Raw genomic sequence first — 8328 nt, forward strand, 5'->3', positions numbered from 1 at the left:
ATCATATCTCGTTCCACTTCAGTATCTTTTATCTGATACGCTCCATCCAACGACTGTTTACCATCCTTCTGTCATCATCACTCGGTAAACACTGGTGGAGTGAACAAACAATACCCAACAACCAAACAAAACGGCCCTTTTCAGGAGGCCACCAAATCATTATCAAAGAGTTTAACGATGTAATTCTTCAAATATATCCAAAATCAACTGATAGCCTGACGGAATCCTACGTCAACTATGCGGTCGTGTCTCGGACACAATCCTCCTGTGTTTTTTTTTTGGGATTCAGAGACTCAGTACTACTTTAATTCGTATTTAAATGCATTCCTGCGTCTTTTCTAGATACGTGTGATTTTTGACGTAGAACTACGTTTTTCAGGAAGGGTGCCAAATCAGAAAACAGGTCACGTATTTATGAAATAAAGGTAACGTTAATAACTATTTTTTTACTGTGAACGAATTCTCATGATTTGCATACCAATCGAATCGGAAATTCTCTAAGATTTGTTTGATATGCTATACATTACACTTCGCTAATCTCTAAACGGTTTAAATTAATGAAAACTGGAAGACTGCCGACTTTCTTTTTTCCCATACATTTGTTCTGCCGATTTGTGTGGTAACCCTACTCGTATTTCGAATGCTTATAACTCGAACATTTCTTAACAGATCGGAAAGATGTTTGCATCAATTGATAGGAAATGTTTCTGCGCGTCTATCACAATTAATAAAATGTTGATTGTCATGAGATGAACAATTGAAAAACTGTCAAATGTCAAGCGTTATCTAGACGCCCTAACTGCCAAGTTTTGATTGGCCCAATTTACGGTTTCCCCAACACAGCCTTCAAAATCGATGTACCTGTGGAAATCCTGTGGAAATTTGCAAATACACATGCAAGTCGGGGGTATTTTTGTTCCCACCGAACTGTGTTTCCCTAACACGGACTTCAAAATCAATGTGTCTGGGGGAATCCGCTTTGCAAATACATGCAAGGCGGGGTATTTTTTGGTATTAAGTACTTTTGTACTCGTCGTTGTCGTTGTACAGACTCCTGGGAAAATTGTCATTTCAGATACTAGAGGTGAATGAACTTTCGGGGTTCGAGAACTACGTAAACATGAGATCTGCAATAATTTCAGAGGGAAATATAAAATACAATGATTGTTTGACAATTCTTCCGTTCACATATTTTGGTAGTCCTAGGCATCATATCAAACGTAAAAGGACGTTCATCATATTTATTTTACGAAGAACATAATCTATTACAAAAATTTCGTTGCACTCTAAATTCATATTTGAAGTGGTAAACAAGTGGATTGCATAATATTATTGCGTAGTTCTACGTCGAAAATATGCGGTCGTGTCCTAGATACAACCCCTTACAATTTTTTAGCTCAAACTTACTCTCATCGGTCCAAACAAACTTCTTCCAAAAGTTAGTAGGGCGAGAAATATATTTCTTCGTGAAATCCAGGCGCCTTTTGGTATTGGCTTTCCGTAGTAATGGCTTTTTATTTTTGAAGAAGTTCTGTAGACCTGATTTCCGAAGTCGGTTGCTCACAGTTCGACTAGTTATGTGGAGACCCAACTATTCCTGGATCGCCCGACAAGATTTATCAGGATCCTATCTAGCCAATAAGGCGAATAAGGCGCTGTGAGCTGAAGTTTTACGAGACCTTCCACTTCCAGATCTTTGAAATCTTTGAACTATAATAAATACAGAACATTATCTTCTAATCATGACAGTCGGAAGCTCAGCATTATAATATGAACACATTGCGGTCCATTTTTATATAAAGTCAAAATCAAGAAAAATGGGTAGGTTTTATCTATGATATAACCGCAAGGTTGACGTTGGACTACCTTAGCTTAGCAATCACTTGTTTGTATTGATTACATTGAATGAAAAAATTTCCGAATTCAATATATTTATTTGCTTTGTGAGTAAAAAGATTGAACATGTAAGGTCAATTCATGCATTGTGATAGATTATGTTCTTCGTTACAAGTAAATTAAATGACAGTGCTTTTACGGACGAAATATGTGAACGGAAAAAAATAATTAAACGATTATTTTATTTTACATTTGCCTCTGAAGTTTACATCTCTCAAGTGTACGCACTTCTCGAGGTTTGCTTGAAACCTGAAAGTTCATTCGCCTCTAGTGTCTGCACCATTACTCGCAGTTTGCATTTATATGCAAAGCCGATTTCCCCAGAAACCTTGGATTAGAAGTCTGTGTTAGGCAAACACAATTCAGTCGAAACAAAAATGCTCCCGACTTGCATGTATTTGCAATGCCGATTTCCCCAGAAACCTTGGTTCGGAAGTCTGTGTTAGGGAAAAACATTTCAGTAGGAACAAGAATACCTCCCGACCTGCATGAAATTGTAATGCCAATTTCCCCAGACACCTAGATTCTGAAGTCTATTTCAACTATTTCAATTTTTTTCGAAACAAAAATACCCCCGACTTGCAAATATCTGTAATGCCAATTTCCTCACGCTCCATGGATTTGAAGGCTGTGTTAGGGAAACGCATTTCAGTCGGAACAAAAATGCCCCCGACTTGCATGAATTTGCAATGTCAATTTCCCGACGCTCCATGGATTTGAAGTCCGTGTTAGGGAAACACATTTCAGTCGGAACAAAAATACCCCTGACTTGCATGAATTTGCAATGCAAACTTCCTCCAGGCACGTTGGTTTTGAAATCTCTGTTAGGGAACATATTTTGGTGGGAACAAAATATGTTCCCACCAAAATGTCGTGTCGGGCACACGTACAGAACATCGAAGACTGCAACATACCAATTATGAGAATACTTGTAATACTAACCTCGAGCCAACCGCGAGTAATCGGTTACATATTACTAACATAGTTGTAAGCAAACATTGTCGAAATATTGAACTCCCGGCCCCGTTAGGCTGACGCCATATGAGCCTTAATAAAAATATATATTTTGGATAAAAAAAAAATCTTTCCGATCCAGTAAGAAATGTTCGAGCTATAAGCATTCGGAATCTTTCATTTTTTCCTTCATGTTCTGTGTTTAGGTTTTCATTTTATCCCCCATATATTCCGGTTAGACGTAGTCCCACGTCAAAAGTCATGATAAGTTTGAAAAAATGTGACAAAAACGAGAGCTTGTCAGGATATTAGAAAACGTGCCAAACAATCTGGAAAATCCTATAAATTCAAGAAGGTCGGCATTTAGATTTAGATTTAGACTATTTTGAATACCACTTGACAACCTTCACTGCACTCTTGGTGTTAACACCTTCGACGCCCAGAGCGATTCGGTCGAGTTTCTTGCGGGGCCCAAATTCAACTGTCGATGCGCTAGAGAAATAAGCGGGCAACGATAATAAGGAATTCGGGTTCGATTCAGGACTACTTTTCTGTTGAACCCGAATGAAATCAACCGACAACAAGTCAATTATACAGTGTTGCAAATGATAATAAAAAATGAAATTCAACCGAACGTACTTGCTATATATACTATATTCGATGACGATGAATAATGACAATTTTATTTGGGAATATGGTATATTCCGTTCAGTCGATTGCGAAGATTCTGTGAATATATCATACTGAGAACATATGTCACTTTTGTGGGAAAATAATCATCACAAAGTATATCACATTTGGCAACTCCGATTTTTCACGTAATTCGTTTTCATCGTTCTTTGCGCTTGGTAGTTAAAAAGCTAAAAGAAGAAGCAAGTTGCAAGTTTTTTTTCTGAGAATAAGAATAATAATTGCGCAACGCGGAGAACGACGAAATAGTGCGAAGCGTTAGAAGAAAAGTTTCGAGTATTATTTCATCGAGTTCTGATTAGGATATTGAGGAACTATACGCAAGTGAAGACCTGGACGATATGTGAGAAGAACTTACTATAGACGACATGAAGATATTGTTTTTTCAACAGTACATTTGGAATGTGATTTTTCACAAATAAGTATGTTCTACTAGTCAAGCCATTTTGTTTGATACCCATATTGATGAATTGAAAAAATGTCACATTTTGTGATGGCGGTCATTATGGATTTACATTTTTCATAAATAACTGTGTTCTACAAGTCAAGCCCTTTCATTTGATACCCATATTGATTGGGTTTTGATAAAATATGTAGTCCACCATTTTGTAGCGGCCGCCATTTTGGATTTCAAGAACGTATAATACGCAGTTTTATAACGATAGCAGAGATAAAGGCGTGCTCCAAACTTCAGATCAATCGGTCAACAGGAAGGAGGTTAAATTTCTATTGATGTGGGACAACCCTGCAGATAAACATACAAGCATATTTACAGTAGGTAATGCTAAATAAAACCATTATAAAGTATAGTGTAGAAATTATATTTTTATGTTTTTTGATTTTTTTGATTATTCTACATAACCCATATTTACATCGAAGTGCCTATTTTATCAAATTCAGAGATGTTTCAGAGATGAGTGATAGTACTTCGAGTATTTTCTAAGTTTTCTAAGCCCTAGCCCTAATTAAGGGACCGACAATGAACATTTCGTCAGGCATGTATAACTAGTGCTAAAATCAATGTAGAAATATGATATGCTACTACAATGATCAATAACCTATTTTTCAAGTGAGCCGATAGGAAAGCCAATATGACAACAAAATTACTTACTCCTTTGGAAGCGAAATTCGACCCACTATGTCGAAATTAGTCAGTAAGTAACACAAACAAACAAAAGCACTCACGGGAAAAAAAAAGTCTATCAGTCCGGTTGACTCCTTCGCTCGGGACAACGATGCAACAATTGAAGTGAACTAGATTCCTTTTTCTCTCTCTCCCCGTTTGTGTTGTTTTCAGTTAGAATCAACAAACGCTTCCAAAACCCATTTCATGTAATTAAGGTGTCGGTGTCGCTTCTGAGTCTCATTTTACTTCCCGACGCCGTAACGCTGAATATCTGGCCGCTAAACGAGTTACACACACGGAGATTCGGGATCACGGTGCGAGGGAGTGTCTGTCTGCTGAACACATGTTAACACAATAACTCACGCTGATCATAAATGAGTGAGGATTACTAATAGCCACGCGAGTATCGTCCCGAGAGAAGACCAGGGGGTAATTGCTTTCGATTGTTTTCCTTTTTTTTCCTTCATCAATTCTGTTATTCCTTCTGCGCTCTCTCTTTCCCTGTCGGGAAATCGAGACCTGCACCTTATTCTGTAGTGCCGAGGTGCACTTGGCGAGGAGTGCAGCAATTACATTTTAATGCTTCTTATCAGGAGAAATTTTTCCTTTCTCAGTCCACTTGATGCAGCGCCGATTTTTCCGATCGGGTTTTTTCCCATGATCGGTAACTCTTTCGCCCCGGCACGAACTCCATTGATGGACGGGCTCTTCGAGATGGCACTTGTTCGAAAGAGTCATGAGATTTTGGAAAATGTGGGGGAAAGTTGAACGAAACTTCAAGTGGCATAATTGTTGTAATTAGGTTGTTAATCGGAGAAACATAATGTTCCTTACTCATGCAGCTCGAGTCGGAAATATATGCGTCAGGGTAATGTCAACAAGTAGTCCATTTATCATACCCGGCTTCTGTGACGCTAGTTCAAATCACTAAATAATCTATCCAACCCATAAACATTCGAGCAATCATTTCCTGTCAGCTCTAAAATCTCGACTATGCTCACGATCGCGAGTGAACTCTGAACCGCTGACGGGCTGTTTACATAATTAAGCAGCATTTATTGCCAATCGTAGGGCCAAACTGCAGTTGCGATGCATGGCGCGCGCGATGATGGAGTGCACACAAATTTCCGCCACTACCAATAGTGTACACACTTGCGAACTGCGCGTCACTGGGCGTAAACAAAGTTTAGTTAGCGCGAGTTTAGTGCCACACCGCGGCGTTAATAGTTCCCAATGGGTAAATGCTTAAGATCCGCTTAGGATGCACTGGCTTGATGGATGACGATGATGATGCCTGCCCAGGCTGAGAGCGATGCCAATTTTTGTGGTGCGTCGCGGAACTTGATCAATTCGCGAGAATAAACAAACAGACCATGCGTAGGGTGATTATCTGTTGCCAATTTTTTTATACTGTTTGATAATGTTTCCTATATTTTTTGTCAATTGTCAAGCTGTTAGTTGTTGAAAGTTATCTCTTGTCGTCTCGGTATATTTTCAACAGTTTTTTGTTTGGTGATCCTGACGTCTGACATAGTGATCTTGCTGCAGGAAACAACCAAATGACTCTGAAATAGTGTGTTTACTAGAGATGAAACGAAAAGTGGTCTGGTCAGATACCGGACACTGATTTGAGTTGTGCCACCTCGAATATGCAGCGAACGAGATTGTAGAGAGTTTGCTGTGCTCAGCGTTAGCGAAACTGTTAAGAAAAGAGTCGAATTGTCTATATCTATGAACTGAAACTGGATCAAATGTTACACGTGAAGTTCACTAACCCTTCCAAGACAGTGAAGTAAAAGAACGACTTCAATGAAAAATCATAATTAGTGTATCGATCAAAAAATAATTCATTTGCCAGAGGGATCGACCATCTCGAATCGATATCAATCACGACCCATTCTTTGGTGATCGGTTAACTCGACGCAGCAAAATTGACCATGTTTGGGGGGGGGGGGGGGTCCTGCAATTCCTTGCAGAAGTGTTTACAACGAAAGACTATTCACTAGGGTGCCAATGAAAATGGTCATCTCTAATTTCAAAAAGTTACCTCATAAAAAATGTTCACCACCTCGAAAAAACACCCTATGCCAAATTTTAGCGCAATCGGACTTAAGGGAAGTGGCGCAAAGCGGTCAATGTTTGATTTTTTTGACGTAGGACTACGTCTTTCATTTCTATACCGGGGTGTAAAATCAAAGTTTCGAAAACGAAAGCGTTACACCGGAGACTGAGATTTTGAGCGTTAATAGCTCCTAAACAACCGAACGAAATGGTATGATAAACACTTCATTCGAAAGATAAAATGTCTACGCGTTTTTCACTTGTTACTTTTTCATCCAAAAACTTGTTTCAAAAGCCTTGAAATAGCTTTCAAAACAGGTTATTGAAATCACCAATCGGTATATAAGCGAGCTCCGCTCGGAAATCCACTCAGTTATAATTGAACAGCGATTGGAGCATGTTGTCGCTGTTGTGGTGAAACTAACTTCGTTTATCATGAAAGCGCTGATGAACGGTGTCACCAAGAGCCTGTTTGTGCACCTTAGGCCAGAAGGGAACCCATCAGGAGGAGAGTGATGCCACAAACCGGAGACATCGGAGTAGCCACCAAACACACACATACACGCGCGGAACTATTTTTGTTTGGTTTCCATCCAGCATCTAGAAGATTCCGAAAAGATGTTATCGTTGCTGAAAAATAATCTGCCAGTTCCCCTGGGAATTGAAAAAAAACATTCAAGCGAAATAGTTTATATTAATGTTTTCTATCCATATAACACTGCAACCAAATACATTTGGTTTCGTGATTTTCAATCAAGTGCAATTAACAGGTGGTATCGAGTTAGCATTACCCACTGGTGGGCTTCGAGTATCGAGGAGAATCTGGAAAGATGTTATCGTTATCGTCAAGTGCAATTAGCAGGAAAGCTTCTGAAGATTATTCTTCCTCATCAGTAGGATATTTTCGTATCCAATATTGGATGCGCGAGCAACGGAAAATGTTTCGCATTGCGAAAATCATATAATTTTCAATCGATTATTGCTCAGTCGTTGAAAATTTCAAACTCAGAGAGTTCATTCGCCACTAGTTTGCCTTCCAAATTGCCATCGTAAACCACACCTTCTCTCGATTCAATCACGGACAAAAACCATACTTAAGCGATACTCTGGTGGTGAAACGCATTCATTTTTCGTGAGGACATCGACAAGACAACATCGTTACTGAACGAGCTGAACAAGCTGACGGCGAGGGATCGAGCGATTCATTGCCCTCCTGACCTAACCTGAAACGCATTCAGTTTATTTGGACCTGTGAGGGAGCGCAAAAAAGCCGATCCATCAGAAGGAGAACAGGCGACCAAAAGAGTATCAGCATTGAAAAATATCGGAGACATCGGAGTAGCCGCCACACACATACACGCGCGGAACTATTTTCGTTTGGTTGCCATCCAGCGTCGAGAAGATTCCGGAAAGATGTTTTTTTCCAAAATATATATTTTATTAAGGCACATATGGTGTTAGCCTGACGGGACCGGGAGATCAATATTTTGATGTTATGTTGCTTTGCAGCAGAATGCGTTCATATGTTTAAATGATGCCTGTATGTGAAATTTCAATGGTAAATCTAACGGTGCTACTTAACACATTTAGATGGTTTTATA

The sequence above is a fragment of the Toxorhynchites rutilus genome, chromosome 1, assembly GCF_029784135.1.
Source record: "Toxorhynchites rutilus septentrionalis strain SRP chromosome 1, ASM2978413v1, whole genome shotgun sequence".
Classification (NCBI taxonomy): Eukaryota; Metazoa; Arthropoda; class Insecta; order Diptera; family Culicidae; genus Toxorhynchites; species Toxorhynchites rutilus.